At 45.1% G+C, this 17,975-nt stretch overlaps 1 long non-coding RNA gene across 2 annotated transcripts; it reads left to right on the top strand.

The window, feature by feature from the left end:
* The first annotated feature begins 7,716 nt into the window (after positions 1 to 7,716).
* On the top strand, positions 7,717 to 17,749 carry LOC147100051 (uncharacterized). 2 transcript variants are annotated; one of them, XR_015073860.1, is made up of 3 exons: positions 8,011 to 9,229; positions 9,393 to 9,538; positions 17,395 to 17,749. It is a non-coding gene; the product is annotated as an uncharacterized LOC147100051 (long non-coding RNA). The 2 variants fall into 2 exon arrangements; XR_015073859.1 differs by having other exon boundaries at positions 7,717 to 9,538.
* Positions 17,750 to 17,975: the final 226 nt, after the last annotated feature.

The following is a 17,975-nucleotide window of genomic DNA, read 5'->3' as shown; positions in this document are numbered from 1 at the left end:
GACTGAGGGGTGACCTGATCGAGGTCTTCAAGCTCGTGAAAGGGTTTGATAGGGCAGATGTTCCCACTTGCGGGTGAGGCCAGAACTAGGGGCCATAAATAGTCACTAATAAATCCAATAGGGAATTCAGGAGAAACACCTTTACCCAGGGAGTGGTGAGAATGTGGAACTGGCTACCACAGGGAGTGGTTGAGGGAAGCTAGATAAACACATGAGGGAGAAAGCAATAAAAGGATATGTTGACGAGGTTAGATGAAGAGGGGTGGGAGGAGGCATAAACACTGGCATGGACTTGTTGGGGCGAATGGTCTGCTTCTGTCCTGTGCCCTCCATGTAACTCGCTGTCGCAGGCTGTCCGTAGTATGCAATTTTGTGAGCATCCTGGATCTCAGCCATAGAGGGAGTGCAACGAAGGTTCACGAGATTGATTCCTGGGATGGCGGGACTGTCGTATGAGAAGAGATTGAGTAAACTAGGCCTGTATTCTCTTGAATTCAGAAGAATGAGAGGGGATCTCATTGAAGCATACAAAATTATTACAGGGCTTGATAGGATGGATGCTGGGAGAATGTTTCCCTTGGCTGTGGAGTCTAGAACCAGGGGCCACAGCCTCAGGATAAAGAGATGAGAAGAAATTTCTTCAGAGTGGTGAATCTTTGGAATCCTCTACCCCAGAGGGCTGTGGAGGCTCAGTCGTTGAGTATATTCAAGACAGAGATCGATAGATTTCTGACTAGTAAAGGCATCAAGGGATATGGCGATAAGGCCGGTGAATGGAGTTGAGGCAGAAGATCAGCCATGATCTCATTGAATGGCGGAGCAGGCTCGAAAGGCCGAATGGCCTGCTCCTGCTCCTATTTCTTATGTTCTTATACTCTTAGGACTGAGATGAGGAGAAATTTCCACTCAGAGAGGCTGGTGAGCCTATGGAATTCTCTACCACAGAAGGCTGTGGAGGCCAAGTCATTGAATATATTTAAGAAGGAGATAGATAGATTTCTAGACGCAAAAGGCATCAAGGGGTATGGGGAGAGAGCAGGAATATGGTATTGAGATAGAGGATCAGCCATAATCACATTGAATGGCGGAGCAGGCTCAAAGGGCCGAATGGCCTACTCCTCCTATTTTTCAACGTTTCTATGTTTCTCGAGTGCCTGTTGTATGTTTTACCATTTGAGTCTCTCGATAAGTGTCTTTTTTTGGGGAGGAGTCGCTGAGCCAGATTTCACTGTGTATACCTGCTGGTTTGGCTGTTACCTCAGCCAGTCTGAGGCTGCGGCCTGCGACAGTCCCGAGCTGGGGTAGTGAGTCCCTCCTCGTGGTCTGCTTTGTGTAGAGGGCTCGTTCTGGTCCGAAATGTGGGGGAAAGAAAGAAAGGGCTTGCGTTTATACAACGCCTTTCACGACCTCAGGACGTCCCAAAGCGCTTTACAGCCAATGAAGTACTTTGTGAAGTGTAGTCACTGTTGTAATGTAGGAAACACGGCAGCCAATTTGTGCACAGCAAGATCCCACAAACAGCAATGTGATGAAGACCAGATAATCTGTTTTAGTGCTTAGTTGAGGACAGACAGGACCAGAGTGAGAGAAAGAGAGAGGGAACAGCAACAACAACTTGTATTTATATAGCGCCTCTAACGTAGGAAAACGTCCCAAGGCGCTGCACAGGAGGCGTTAAAAGGAAGACTTGCATTTATACAGCGCCTTTCACGAGGTCCCAAAGCGCTTTACTGCCTTCTTTCTTTCTTAACCCACAATTCAGACTTTTGGAGTGTAGTCACTGTTGTAATGTAGGAAACACGGCAGCCACTTTGCGCACAGCAAGCTCCCACAAGCAGCAACGTAATGGTGACCACATAATCTGTCTTCAGTGATGTTGAAGGAAAAAAATTTGCAAGGCTGTGAGGAAAGGGCGGGGGAGTGGGACGAGCTGGAGTGCTCTTGCAGAGAGCCGGCACGGGCTCGACGGGCCAAATGGCCTCCTTCTGTGCTGTAACCATTCTGAGTTCCCAAACAGGAGTTTATCTGGGCAAAGGAGCTTGCATCATGTGAACATATTTGTGCCCAACTGCACTATAACACAAAATTTGGAGCTGCTAAATTAAGAGGTAGAACATTTATACAGCACCGTTCATGTCCTTGGGACATTCAAAGCACATCACAGCCAATGAATGACCTTTTTAAAATGTAGTCATTGTTGTGTCAACAAACACAGCAGCCATTTTGCGTACTGCAAAGCCCTACACATAGCAATGAGATCAATGCTCACCTCATCTGTTTTACATTTTGAACATTCATAGTTCCTACAGAATATAATAAGCAATTGGGGTACGGTACCATAGTGGTTATGTTACTGGACTAATAATCCAGAGACCTGCACGAATGATCTGGAGATTGAGTTCAAATTCCACCACGGCAGCTGGGGAATTTAAATTCAGTTAATTAAATAAATCTGGAATAAAAAGCTAGTATGCACCATAGTGTGAAAAACCATCTAGTTCACTCCATTAGTGAATCTGCCATCCTTATCCAGTCTGGCCTATATGTGACTCCAGACCCACAGCAATGTGGTTGACTCTTAACTGCCCTCTGAAATGGCCGAGCAAGTGACTCAGTTGTAACAAACTGCTACACTGACTGAAGTATCACGACTGCAGCGGTTCAAGAAGGCGGCTCATCACCACCTTCTCAAGGGCAATTAGGCCTGGGCAATAAATGCTGGCCTTGCCAGCGACGCCCACATCCTGTGAACGAATAAAAAAAAATCTCTTAATATTTTGTTCTCTGGAAAATCCCACCACGAGTAATATCGTTTATATCATTTGTTTTAGCTGACAAATTGAGTAAATCATCAACACGATGCACTGCAACAACTCGCCAAGGCTTCTTCAGCAGCACCTCCCAAATCTGCGACCTCTTCCACCTAGAAGGACAAGGGCAGCAGGCGCATGGGAACACCACCACCTCCAAGTTACACACCATCTTGACTTGGACATATATCGCCGTTCCTTCATCGTCACTGGATCAAAATCCTGGAACTCCCTCCCTAACAGCACTGTGGGAGCACCTTCACCACACGGACTGCAGCGGTTCAAGAAGGCGGCTCACCACCACCTTCTCGAGGGCAATTGGGGATGGGCAATAAATGCTGGCCTTGCCAGCGATGCCCACATCCCATGAACGAATAAACAAAAATGTACAAAGGCTGTTTTGTGACTCTGCAGAATAGACATAAACACAAGTTTAATTCCACTATACCCGTCAGCCTCAATCTGCTTCACAATTGCAGACACACCCTTGCACTCTCTGGGGAGCAGCTGCTACTATTAAACCAGGAGCAGTGTTCTGTTCCTGCAGTTCTGAGGACTCTGTGCTTCCCCACAACATATGGAAAAAGTGTTTAATTGAACAAATTGCCTGTGGAATACAAAAGCTAATTTTAAGCACTCCTGTGACTTTTTTAACCACTTTTTGCCTGCTTCAAGCTGCAGGAGGAATAGCACGGGATGGGCATCAGGAAAAGAAGGAGCCAGACGTGGCCAAGTAATTAATTCAAGTGGCCGGAACACTGAAGGAAGCCATTCGTGCAATCTGGATGAAGAGGGAAGCTGTTGCAATTGGCCTGTGTCAGGGAGAGGAAGATGCAGCAAGGGAGAGGAAATTGCTGCTAGGCGACAAACCAATTAAGGGGCCTGGATATGGAGGGCAGCTGCTGTGAGAGATCTGATTGAGGAGGGACACTGCTGCAACGGAGCGGGTTGTAAAAAGGAATCGGCACGGCCAAAGGTGAGAAGCAAACAAGAAAAAGCACTGGCTAAAAAGGGAGGCGCAAACTGTAAGGGCCTCAAGCAACGGAGAAACTCCCGAGCGGTTTCAGCAATGGAAGAAGGAAACTGAAAGGCCCCCAAAACTACAAGGGATCTGAGTCATAAAAGGCAACCGCTGGGAGGCTCTGAGGCAGAGTTACTAAGATAACCACAAGGGGAAAAAGTCACCTTGATGCTGAACGAATATCTGTATTTTTGGTACTGGAACCTGGCTTGAGCTTTTTTAAATGATAAAACGTTCAGTTTCTATTAACCAGTAGTTTTATTTACAGATGAATTGTACAGGCCGAGGCAGGACAACAAAAGCAGCTGAGGTAGAAAAGTGATGTGCTAACGGAAGCATGCAGGACTGTATAAGCATACCGAGAGCAGAAATAAACACAACAGCTTGCATTTATATAGTGCCTTTAACATAGTAAAATGTCCCAAGGCGCTTCACAGGAGCGTTGTCCCGAGCCACATAAGGACATATTAGGATAGGTGAAAGAGGCAGGTTTTAAGGAGCATCTTAAAGAAGGAGAGAGAGATAGAGAGGCGGAGAGGTTTAAGGAGGGAATTCTAGAGCTTAAGGCCAAGACAGTGGAAGGCACGGCCGCCAATGGTGCAGCATTGAAATTCGGGGATGTGCAAGAGGCCAGAATTGGAGGAGTGCAAAGATCTGAGGCTTGTAGGGCTGGAGGAGTCAACCTGCTAATGAACTAAACATCTACAGAAGGGAGCAACAGACAGATTTAAGGGGAAAAAAAACTAGGCTTACTAGAGGATATAACACAATATGGAACCTCAGTGAGCAGGTGAAGGATGCAGGAGACACTGAGAAAGAGAAAACTGGTTATCCCATGAAGCTACAACGCCAAGAAATTCAATTCAGTACTCCTATTCTTGACAGTGAGACACACAGTTCCTGTGTGCTTTTCAGCACTCTCTACTGTTCTTGCTTATCTGTTCGTAGCTCTTTAGATCGTACCCTTTTAAAGTCACTTTGTTTCTGATTCCAGATTTAAACTACAAGGCCTGAAAATACATGCGCCAATCCCAAAGAAAGCAATCCCCAATAGGAACAATACTCTCTGGCTGCCTGCCTCTCTTCCACGATCTTATCCGCGCCCGGGTGGCCCTGGAGAAGGAGCATGCGGTGGCCATCAGTACACTTGAGGCCTTCTGCAACTGGTGGCCACCACAGTGACTGGAGGGCGTGGTGGACACTGAAAATTAATATTATTAAAGTTAAGAAGCTTCCCTTTTTATGGTTAAGTTACTTATTAGTTTTGACCCTTTTAAAAGGGGGGCAGTTTTGTTTGGCTTTTGGTTGATGACACTGGGACAACCCGGTGTCTCCTTATTGGTTATTTTAGAAAAGGCATCGTCCACCCTAGCTCTACCAGTAACAAACTTTAAGACCCCCGCCCCCAGCCCACCTGTTGCCTGCACTTGCAGGTTAGCCATGCTGAACTAATTCCAGGTAGCATTGCAATGTAGACCCGGATTTTGCATTAAGAGTAACGGCGAGGCTATCGGTGCTCACCGTTATTATGGAGTAAATCGGACAGCAACTTCTAACGTCCACACATTCGCAGTTAAATGCGGAAATCAGGAAGTTGCTGTGCGATTTGCCCTGCTCCTCCACAAGCTTCACTCTTAAAAGTACCTCACCGAGAGAGTCTGCATTCACATACATGGAGGGCGTGAACTTGAGATTCTTACCCACAAGATACCCAGTAAACATGCCAGAAAAAGTTAGGGCTTGTTCATTCAAGTGTAAGTGAATTTTTAATGGTTTGATAAGTCTTAATTACTGCCAAACAACCCCTCTGGCACTGAAAATTAACTTTTACAAGAGTGGAGTCTCATTCCTTCAGATTTTAATTATTGTTGGAGATTTTTTTTAATGTAAAAATTAAAATAAAACTTTTTTTTACTTTTTCTTTCTGTCTCTTTTTATCTCTCTCTCTCTTAAGCCTATCTTTTTTTCCCTCTTTCTTTATTTTACATTCCGTACATGATTTTGCATTGAATTAAATATTCTAACTTGCACTCCCTGGTGTAGACTCAGTAAGGATTCTTCAATCTAATTGGTTGAAGAGACATGCCATTGCTTGCCTTCTCACACAGGTCCCAGATCCCCTGTAGAGGGCTCTGCGTTGCTTTGACTGTCTGAACACCGCAAATCGCTGTGTGAAAGCCCAGAGACATTCTGTGGGCAAGTGTAAGTGCAATGAATGGCCGTTCGTTCGCCACTGACTGCAAAATCCGGGCCAAAGACATTTGCTCAATACAAACCTGTGTGAAACATTGTAAATGTTCTGCATGGTGTTGAACTGTTGCCTGAGCTCTCCTTTTATTGTTTGCTGTAATCAGAACGAACACAGTGACCGTGACTCTGCTCATGCAAGTAGCTGTCCCAGGGTCATAAATCTCTATTCTGAATAACCATCACTGTTAGTTTGTGAATGTTAAATGTACTAAAACTTACTGGAGGTCATTTTTTTTTTTTAAAAAGCAAACAAAGCTAGCTATTGTTTTGTGATCAGATGTGTGATGTGGACCTTAATGCTTAATAACAGATGTAGTTCATGGGATGCCTTTACCTGTTTCCACTGTGCTAATAGGCGGTATTGAAGAGGTTTGCTTACAAAAGGTAGGCCTATTTTGAAATAAATGTGTGTTTGGGGAGTGAGGAGAAACTGGACTACAAAATTGTCCTTTCACCACTGGGACTCGAGAGCAAATCCAGCCTGGATGGTTGGATGAAAATTCCCTCTCACAGTTGCAAGATTCCTATGTAAAATCAACATGTGGGAGTTTCAAACCAATTCATAGTCGGCACAGGGCCACAACATAAAACTCCCCCGAAACTGGCAACTCAATCAATAGTCATAATTCTGCTAGTGTGTCAAATGCAAAATCTCGTACTGTTGAGTAAAGGGTGAATCTGGTATAACAGTATTTATTGCGCTTCTTACTGTAATAGAAGCGCTTTTTATCTCATTGGCAATTTAAGGACAAGAGAAGTGATTTCACTGCAATGTTGAGCATTGTCTATGCCTTGCCAACAGCCTTTTGATCCTGAGCTGGCACTGCTTAATGCTGATACTCTTTGCTAAAAGTGATAGAGTTCCAGTCCCCAAAGCTGCACCCCTCTGCTTGACGAGCACTAAACCTCAACAAAGGAATAAACTAATTTTTGAAAATATGTGGCACCTGGGTAAGTATTTTGCAATGGAAATAGACTTTCCCCCATTTAGTTGTCAGCTAAACCATAAACACAAGTAAATATCTAAACAATAAGAATCAGATTTTGTGTTGCATTTTCTGGCAATGGTACGTGGTAATGTTTGACCCAGTAAAGGAATTGGAGGAATTATTCTTGCAGCAGAGCTCCCAATTACAGAGGGAGGGAGACACACGTATATTGTAGACTTTTTGATAAATGATGAAATGCAGGATGATGTATAACGTTAAATAAAGTTTGCCCTGCTGTGCCTGGCTAGATAACACTATAGACTGATAAACAGAGAAGAAGATTTCTAACAAATCCATTATTTTATTAATAGCTATTTAAAAAATAAGCGTAAGGTACAAAGGCTGCACACTGCAGATATGCAGTTTTGTACTCAGTTGAGTTTCAGGTCTTTTGACACCAATCTATTTTCCCCATCCTCCCTTGAATCCATTGACTCATTGCAGAGGTACAGTTTCACAGGTGGCACCTAAGTAACCATTCTTCATGTGAATGTAGATAGTGGCCCAGAAATTTGGGTCTCCACGGGTGAGTACACACGGGGTACTCACCCTTAAGCCCAATGGAAGTGCCGGTTTCCTGCATGCACTGCGCATGCGCGGAAAACCGGCACTTCCGTTCCCCTGAAAGAAGGGGTTCAGAGTTCGAACGCGTGCGCAGGAGAGGCAGCGCGTGCGCATCGAACTTACGTTTTTTTTGCAGGTTTTCCCGGGAAGGTAAGTCTCCAGAAGTTACACATTTAAAAAGCAGTCGTAAGGCCTGCTTGTTACAAGGTAAGTGGTGAATTAATTAAAGTTAAAACATTTTTTCCACAGGTTTATTATTTTTAAATACTTTAAAGAAAGGTAAGTTTATTTTTAGCCCCGTTAGAAAATAAAAAAAATGTTTTCAAAAATTTAAATTGTTTAAAATAGTTATTCAATGTAATTTATAGTTTATTTTAAAAATGTGATTTAAAAAAAAAAAAATTATTTGAAGATTTAGTGATGTTTTGGGGCCCGTAGTATTTATAAGTTTTGACAGCTCTTCCTGTCAAACTTATGAATGGGCATTCCCTGGTCCGATTGGCTCCCCATGGCCCACATGATGCCAGGGGACGCATCAAACTAACTGCGCCCCTGGGATATGCAAGCACTGCGCGCCGGCAGTTGGAGCAGGCCCTGGATTGGAATTCCATGGGGGCCCACAACACAACGGCCGGCGCGCAAGGTAAGTGCAGGTCGGGGGCTTGCACCCGCGGGAAGCCCCCGACCCAAATTTCTGGGCCATTAAGTATGGGCAGGCTATTTCCTCTGTGCTGGCATCACAGACAAGCCTGATCAGGTGCAGGTTGAGTCATCTTCCCCCTTTCCCTAGTCCCTGCAGCCCTGGAATGCTAATGCTAATTGTACTGTCCCAGTTAACCTGCTGGCTAACGCCGCACAGACCAAAATTGAACCTGGGAACCTTTGGATTTGCATTGTTCAGTTGCACGGCACCATTACTGAACTTTTGGGTAAGCTCAGCACTGGTGCTTAATGCTTTGTTATTGTAGAAAGGCCAGGAACCAAGCAATGCATAGGGGATGAGCTATGAGGTAAGATCAGAGAAATTCAATCTCAACAATCTAGAAAGAAGGTGGTTAAGCAGAAACTATCTCTGAATATTACATGGTACAAGTAAGGACAGCCCAAATTAAACCAGGAAAGAAAGATTTGAAAGCATAAATATAAATTCAAAAATGATATTAGGAAGAGCTTTTTACTCTGTGATAAATGTTTCCAGCAATCTGCCAGGCGTGCAACAGAAGCAAAATATTAGGGACATTCAAAATGCAGCTATAACAGATTTTGTGTTCTAGAGGGATGGGCCGAATTGCCTTTTTTGTGGTTGACTTTTCTTGTGTTCTATGTTATGTTAATTCATTTACTTTTTCAAATGCTGCAACAGCATTCACGTGTTACAATCCTCCAGGTTCATTCTGATAGCACTGAGTAGACAGGCTTGGTAGTGACATGGCAATGGCATTGTGCTGGCATTTGGAGAAGTGGAGAAAGGTGTGTGCTTGTCTCCAAGGTAGTTATGCAATTTCTATTCAGTTTTTGAACAGGTGTGTACAGACATCATCCTTGATTTACCAGCACCATGTACAGCTGCACTCCTGATGTAAGTGGTGTGTGTGGTAAGTCAATTTAAATTAATATTCCAATATTCAAATGGTGAGCACATCACTGGGTATCCATTTTCTGCCCTGGAGCATAGAAATGTTACTAGCAATATATCTAACAGCAGTGATTACTTAATCCTTTATCTTAACAATTTTGTTAATATTTATTTTTTTCCAGTCCAAGTCAAATCGGAGTGCTAATCTTTTTTAATGTTGCCCAGACTCCTGGAAATCTCATCTATTGGCTCTTAACCCAGCCTAACCCAGTTCATAGGACTTGGATCATCACCAGACAGATTTTCTTGTCGTCTTCTTCATCTTCTTGTAATTCTTTCTATTTTTCTAAACAGTGATATTTATTGTTTTAATATGGTGACAAAATAATTTAACAGTGTACTAGATCTGTAACTGGGAACAAATAGACTAATTGAACAGGCTATCAAAGGGTTACTTTAAACTCATGCCAAGTCTAAACTAGCAAAAATACATTTAAACTTGGTGTGAGTGTGATGGATATTATTTTCTTGAATCTTTCTTTATTTGTTCCTGGGATGTGGGCATCGCTGGCAAGGCCAGCATTTATTGCCCTTCCCTAATTGCCCTTGAGAAGGTGGTGGTGAGCCTCCTTCTTGAACCGCTGCAGTCCATGTGGTGAAGGTATTCCCACAGTGCTGTTAGGGAGGGAGTTCCAGGATTTTGATCCAGCGACTATGAAGGAACGGCGATATGTTTCCAAGTCAGGATGGTGTGTGACTTGGAGGTGAACTTGGAGGTGATGGTGTTCTCATGTGCCAGCTGCCCTTGTCCTTCTAGGTGGTAGGTATGTAATGGGCCAGTAATTCCTGTCCCAACGCGTGAGTACGGTCGGGGTACTCACGCGTCTGGCCGGAGGAAATGCCGGTTTTCAGCATACACAGCGCATGCGGGGAAAACCGGCATTTCCTGCCCTCTGAACGAAGGGGGTTCAGAGGCAGAACGCGCGCGACTGCACAGGCAGCGCGTGCGCAGTAAAATTCCTTTTTTTTTCACAAAGTTGCGCGCGTGTAAAAACAAGACGTAAGTATTTAGTTTTTCAGGTAAGTGGGCTTTTAGTACAATGTAGAATTTTTTTTTCCACAGGTTTGTTATTTTTAAAGAATTTACAGGATGGTAAGTTTAGTTTTAGACCCTATTTTTAAAAAAAATTATTTTTTTCAAAAAATTGATTAATTGTTTAAAACATTTTTAAAAACTTATTTATAGTTATTATAATCAGTGGGATGTTTTTTAAAATTTTATTTAAAGTTAAAGTAGTGTTTTGGCAGCCCATACTTTTCATGAGTTTGACAGCTCTTACTGTCAAACTCATGAATGAGTTTCCCCTCCCCTGATTGGCTGGATCAGGTTAGCACAGCGCGCCGACAGCTGAACCGGGCCTGTGACAGGAAATGCAAGCAGGCCCGGGCTTCAGATGTCGGCGCGCAGGGTGAGTGCAGATCGGGGGCTTGCACGCGCGGCAAGCCCCCGATCTAATTTCAGGGCCATTACAAGGGAATGGTAGCATAGTGGTAATGTCACTTGTCTAAAAATCCTAGACTAATGATTCAGACATGAGTTCAAATCCCACCATGGCAGCTGGGGAATTTAAATTCAGTTAATTAAATAAATCTGGAATAATTACTAGTATCAGTAATGGTAACCATGAAACTATCGGATTGTCATAAAAACCCATCTGGTTCACTAATATGTGACTCCAGACCCACAGCAATGTGGTTCACTCTTAACTGCCCTCTGAAATGGCCTAGCAAGCCGCTACGAAACACAATAGTAAGAATGAAATTGGACAGACACGGCCCAGTTGACCCTGCAAAATCCTCCTTGCCAACATCTGGGGACTTGTGCCAAAATTGGAAGAGCTGTCCCACAGACTAGTCTAGTCATACTCACAGAAACATACCTTTTAGCCAATGTCCCAAACTCCTCCATCACCATCCCACTGGCAGGACAGACCCACCAGGGGTGGGTGTACAGTCAGGAAGGAATGGAAGTCCTTAACATTGACTCCGGACCCCATGAAGTCTCATGGCTCCAGGTCAAGCATGGGCAAGGAAACCTCCTGCTGATTACCACCTACCACCCTCCCTCAGCCGATGAATCAGCACTCTACTTGGAAGAAGCACTGAGAGTAGCAAAGGCACAGAATGTAGGTGGGACTCCAGACCCACAAGATCCCCAGATGTTGGACTGCAATGTCCATCACCAAGAGTAGCACCACTACTGACAGAGATGGAAAAGTCCTGTAGGACATAACTGCCAGTCTGGGCCTGCGACAGGTGGTGAGAACCAACACGAGGGGAAAAACCTACTTGAACTCGTCCTCGCCAATCTACCTGTCGCAGATGCATCTGTCCATGACAGTGTTGGTAGCAGTGACCACCGCACAGTCATTGAGTCGAAGTCCCGCCTTCACACTGAGGATGCCCTCCATCGTGTTGTGTGGCACTACCACCGTGCTAAATGAGAGAGATTCAGAACACATCTAGCAGCTCAAAGCTGGACATCCATGAGGCGCTGTTGGGCAGCAGCAGAATTGTATTCCACCACAATCTGTCACCTCATGGTCTGGCATATCCCTCACTCTACCATTACCATCAAGCCAGGGGACCAACCCTGGTTCAATAAGGAGTGTAGAAGAGCAGCACCAGGCGTACCTAAAAATGAGGTGCCAACCTGGGGATGCTGCAACACAAGACTACATGCATGCTAAAAAGCGGAAGCAGCATGCTGTAGACCGGGCTAAGCGATCCCATGATCAACAGATCAAAGTTCTGCAGTCCTGCCACATCCAGTCGTGAATGGTGGTGGACCATTAAACAACTAACGGGGGGAGGAGGAGGCTCCATGAAAATCCCCATCCTCAATGATGGTGGAGCCCAGCACGTGATTGCAAAAGACAATGCTGAAGCGTTTGCAACCATCTTCAACCAGAAGTGCCGAGTCGATGATCCATATCGGCCTCCTCCCAAGGTCCCCACCATCACAGAAGCCAGTCTTCAGCCAATTCGATTCACTCCACATGATATCAGGAAATGGCTGAGCGCAATGGATACAGCAAAGGCTATGGGCCCCGACAACATCCCGGCTATTGTGCTGAAGACTTGTGCTCCAGAACTAGCCGCGCCTCCAGCCAAGTTGTTCCATTCCAGCTACAACACTGGCATCTATCCGACAATGTGGAAAACTGCCCAGGTATGTCCTGTGCACAAAAAGCAGGACAAATCCAACCTGGCCAATTACTGCCAGAACAGTCTACTCTCAATCATCAGCAACGTGGTGGAAGGTGTCACCAACAGTGCTATCAAGCGGCACTTACCAATAACCTGCTCACTGATGCCCAGTTTGGGTTCCGCCAAGACCACTCAGCTCCTGACCTCATTACAGCCTTGGTCCAAACATGGACAAAGGAGCTGAATTCCAGAGGTGAGGTGAGAGAAACATAGAAGATAGGAGCAGGAGTAGGCCATTCGGCCCCTCGAGCCTGCTCCGCCATTCAATGAGATCATGGCTGATCATCCAAATTCAGTACCCTGTTCCTGCCTTCTCTCCATATCCCTTGATCCCTTTAGCCTTAAGAAATATATCCAACTCCTTCTTGAATATATTTAATGAATTGGCCTCTACTGCCTTCTTTGGTAGAGAATTCCACAGGTTCACCACTCTCTGGGTGAAGAAATTCCTCCTCATCTCTGTCCTAAATGGCTTACCCCTTATCCTTAGACTGTGACCCCTGGTTCTGGACTCCCCGACCATCGGGAACATCCTTCCAGCATCTAGTCTGTCTAGTCCTGTTAGAATTTTATAAGTTTCAATGAGATCCCCTCTCGTTCTTCTAAACTCCAGCGAGTACAAGCCCAATCGACCCAATCTCTCCTCGTATGTCATTCCTGCCATCCCAGGTATCAGTCTGGTGAATCTTCGCTGCACTCCTTCCATGGCAAGAACATCCTTCCTCAGATAAGGCGGCCAAAACTGCACACAATACTCAAGATGTGGCCTCACCAAGGCCCTGTACAACTGCAGCAAGACATCCTTGTTCCTGTACTCAAACCCTCTTGCTACAAAGGCCAACATACCATTTGCCTTCTTAACCGCCTGCTGCACCTGCATGCTTACTTTCAGCGACTGATGCACAAGGACACCCAGGTCTCGTTGCACTTCCCCTTTTCCCAATCTATTGCCATTCAGATAATAATCTGCCTTCCTGTTTTTGACACCAAAGTGGATAACCTCGCATTTATCCACGTTATATTGCATCTGCCGTGCTTCTGCCCAATCACCCAACCTGTCCAAATCATACTGGAGTTTCTCGGCATCCTCCTCACAGCACACACGCCCACCTAGCTTTGTGTCGTCTGCAAACTTGGAGATATTACACCTAGTTCCCTCGTCCAGATCATTAATATATATTGTGAATAGCTGGGGTCCAAGGACCGATCCCTGCGGTACCCCACTAGTCACTGCCTGCCACTCGGAAAAAGAGCCGTTTATTCCAACTCTTTGCTTTCTGTCTGCCAACCAGTTCTCTATCCAAGTCAATACCTTGCCCCCAATCCCATGTGCTTTAATTTTACACGCTAATCTCTTACGTGGGACCTTATCGAAAGCCTTTTGAAAATCCAAATACACCACATCCACTGGTTCTCCCTTATCTATTTTACAAGTTACATCCTCAAAAAATTCCAGTAGATTAGTCAAGCACGATTTACCTTTTTGTAAAGCCATGTTGACTTTGTCCGATCCGGTCACTTTTTTCCAAGTGCTCTGCTATTACACAGGAAATCACAGGAACCCCACAGTGCACTCTAGCATTTTCCCCACTACCGATGTCAGGCTCACCGGTCTGTAATTCCCTGTTTTCTCTCTACCACCCTTTTTGAACAGTGGGGTAATATTAGCTATCCGGCAATCCATGGGTACTGTTCCAGAATCTATCTAATTTTGGAAGATGCCCAGCAATGCATCTACTATTTCTAGGGCCACTTCCTTAAGTACCCTAGCATGTAGATTATCAGGCCCTGGGGATTTATCAGCCCTCAATCCCATCAATTTCCCTAACACCATTTCCCTACAAATACTGATTTCTATCAGTTCCTCCCTTTCATTAGACCCTATGTTCCCTGACATCTTTGGGAGGTTATTTGTGTCCTCCTTTGTGAAGACAAAACCAAAGTATGTATTTAATTGGTCAGCCATTTCTTTGTTCTCCATTATAAATTCCCCTGATTCTGACTGCAAGGGGCCTATGCTTGACTTCACCAATCTTTTTCTCTTCACATATCTATAAAAGCTTTTACAGTCAGTTTTTATGTTCACTGCAAGCTTACTCTCATACTCTATTTTCCCCCTCTTAATTAATCCCTTTGTCCTCCTTTGTTGGATCCTAAACTGCTCCCAATCCTCAGGTTTACTGCTTTTTCTGGCCTATTTATATGTCCTCTCCTTGGATCTTATGCTATCCCTAATTTCCCTTGTTAGCCACGGTTGAGTCGCCTTTTTTGTTTTATTTTTATGCCAAACTGGGATGAACAAATTCTGTAGTTCATCCATGCGATCTTTGAATGTTTGCCATTGCCCATCCACCGTCAACCCTTTGAGTGACATTCCCCAATCAATCCTACCCAACTCGCACCTCATACCATCGTAGTCTCCTTTATTTAAATTCAGGACCCTAGTCTCTGAGTCAACTATTTCACTCTCCATCTTAATAAAGAATTCGATCATAATATAATCGCTCCGACCCAAGGGGCCTCGCACAACAAGATTGCTAATTAATCCTTTCTCATTACATAATACCCAGTCTAAGATGGCCTGATCTCTAGTTGGTTCCTCGACATATTGGTCCAGGAAACCATCCCGTGTTCACTCCAGGAATTCCTCCTCCACAGTATTGTTACTAATTTGGTTAGCCCAATCTATATGTAGATTAAAGTCACCCATGATAACTGCTGTGCCCTTATTGCATGCTTCTCTAATTTCCCGTTTAATGCTATCCCCGACCTCCGCATTACTGTTAGAGTGACTGCCCTTGACATCAAGGCAGCATTTGACCGACTGAAGCATGAGGGAGCCCTAATAAAACTGAAGTCAATGGGAATCGGGGGGGGGAAACTCTCCACTGGCTGGAGTCATACCTAGCACAAAAGAAGATGGTTGTGGTGATTGAAGGTCAATCATCACAGCCCCAGGACATTTCTGGAGGAGTTCCTCAGGGCAGTGTCCTAGGCCCAACCATCTTCAGCTGCTTCATCAATGACCTTCCCTCCAACATAAGGTCAGAAATGGGGATGTTCGCTGATGACTGAACAGTGTTCAGTGCCATTCACAGCTCCTCAGATATGAAGCAGTCCATGCCCGCATGCAACAAGACCTCAACGATGTTCAGGCTTGGGCTGATAGGTGGCAGGTGACATTCGTGCCACAGAAGTGACAGGCAATGACTATCTCCAACAAATGAGAGTCTAAATACTGCCCCTTGACATTCAATGGCATTCCCATCGCCGAATCCCCCACCATCAACATCCTGGGGGGTCACCATTGACCAAAAACTTAACTGGACCAGCCGTATAAATACTGTGGCAACAAGAGCAGGTCAGAGGCTAGGTATTCTGCGGCGAGTGTCTCGCCTCCTGACTCCCCAAAGCCTTTCTACCATCTCCAAGGCACAAGTAAGGAGCGTGATGGAATACTCTCCACTTGCCTGGATGAGTGCAGCTCCAACAACACTCGAAGCTCAGCACCATCCAGGACAAAGCAGCCCGCTTGATTGGCACCCCATCTACCACCTTAAACATTCACTCCCTCCACCACCAGCGTACCGTGGCTGCAGTGTGTACCATTTACAAGATGCACTGCAGCAACTTGCCAAGGCTTCTTCGGCAGCACCTCCCAAACCCGCGACCTCTTCCACCTAGAAGAACAAGGGCAGCAGGCGCATGGGAACACCATCACCTCCAAGTTCCCCTCCAAGTCACACACCATCCTGACTTAGAAGTAAATTGCCGATCCTTCATCGTCGCTGGGTCAAAATCCTGGAACTCCCTTCCTAACAGCACTGTGGGAGTACCCTCACCACACGGACTGCAGCGGTTCAAGAAGGCGGCTCACCACCACCTTCTCAAGGGCAATTAGGGATGGACAATAAATGCTGGCCTTGCCAGCGATGCCCACATCCCATAAACAAATTTTTAAAAATGTTCTCTTGTATGACACTTTGTGGTTGAAAAACATGTGTGGTGTTAAACAGGAAGTAGTCTAAACTTTGGGGGAAAAATTCAGTTGGTTTGCGCCTCCCATTAGCGCCTTAAGAGGGCGCTAATGGGGCGCAAAGCAACTAGCGCCCGGGCACGGCACTGTTTGTGCCGCTCGCGAAATTAACTAGACATTTTGCGGCGGCGCTAAACACTACCGCCATGATCTCCTATGCCGGCAGATTGTGACGTCAGTCGAGTGTGCAACGCCCCGTTAGCGCCCTGGACCGGAAATTGAGTGGCGCCCCCTGCCTTACCGGCTGCCGCTAGCAACGACGGGTTGAGGGGAGCGTTTTGCTGTCAGAAAGGGACTAGGGGAGCGCTATTTAAAGGCGACCGCTTCCTGCCTTTTTTTGTCGGTGACATTTTTGCACCACGCATTCTGAGAGAGAGAGAGAGACTTCTGGAGAGATTCGACGCTGTGTGAAGGAGTTTTGGGTACTGAGCTGCACTTTGCAGGTTTATTTTGATTTGCCCTTCCTTGCTTCGCCAGCGCTCTGAGGTAGCGCCTCGCTCCTCGGTCTTTGCGCCTTAAGACAGGTGTGAAGCGCCTGATTTAGCGCTCCAATCACCTCCAGGGGCGATAAAAGCCAAGTTTGCTGTTGGACGCGATACGCACGGCCGATAATGGCGCCCCAAATGGGGCGATACCGAATTTTCCCCCCCCAGAGTCTAACTATTGAGGGAAGAAAGCTGTGTGGATATCTACTGTGTGTGCGCATGTGCATAGATATATACACTGGGGAACCTTGACCACTGGCAGCACATGCAGAAAGTTACTTGAGCACTGCGTAATCGGGAAAATTACCCTTCTAGTGCAATGCAGCACAGCTCAATGCATCTGACCCATTTCTAACCCTTTCCCTTTCAATCATTTTTTCTGTTTCTTTATAGATACAGCAGTCTCCAGCCTACTGTCCGTATGGTATTTATGTCTCCTTGGGAAAAATGAAACTGTGAAGTAACTAGTTTGTTACATTTGTATTCATTATGTGACTCTTGTACAGTATTTTCTCAAAAAAAACTTTTTTGTTTTAGAATCTTGACTTGTAATGTGACTTCATTTTGTTTGTAATGGAGACGGACATTTTATCATTGGTGTCTTTTATATGTAAAACAATTAACTTCTGTTTAAACATCAGTGTAAAGACTCTCTTGATCCTTGTACTCTGGGCATTGTGCCACTTTTATTTGTGGTGTTCTTTGTAAACAATTCCTATGGTAAAAAAATAAAGCCATTTCTTTGCGATATCTATCTATGTTTTTTCAGTGAGGTGTGGGTGCAGATAGCCATTGTCCTTTTGGGAGAATAGGAATAAGTTTAACTAGTTTTACATCAGCCTTTTCCTTTGCACTGTGGTTGTACGTAAACATGATACTTGTTGGTATTAACCCTTAACAAAATAATTGTGCATGATGGTGACATCACACACATTCCTGGCTGCCATGTTACTTTGTTCTCTTCCCTCTGCTTC

Source organism: Somniosus microcephalus, chromosome 27, assembly GCF_052327205.1.
Source record: "Somniosus microcephalus isolate GS21.2 chromosome 27, FLI_Smic_1.0, whole genome shotgun sequence".
NCBI lineage: Eukaryota > Metazoa > Chordata > Chondrichthyes > Squaliformes > Somniosidae > Somniosus > Somniosus microcephalus.
The sequence above is the reverse complement of the archived record's forward strand: the minus strand, read 5'-3'. Positions and strand labels throughout refer to the sequence as shown.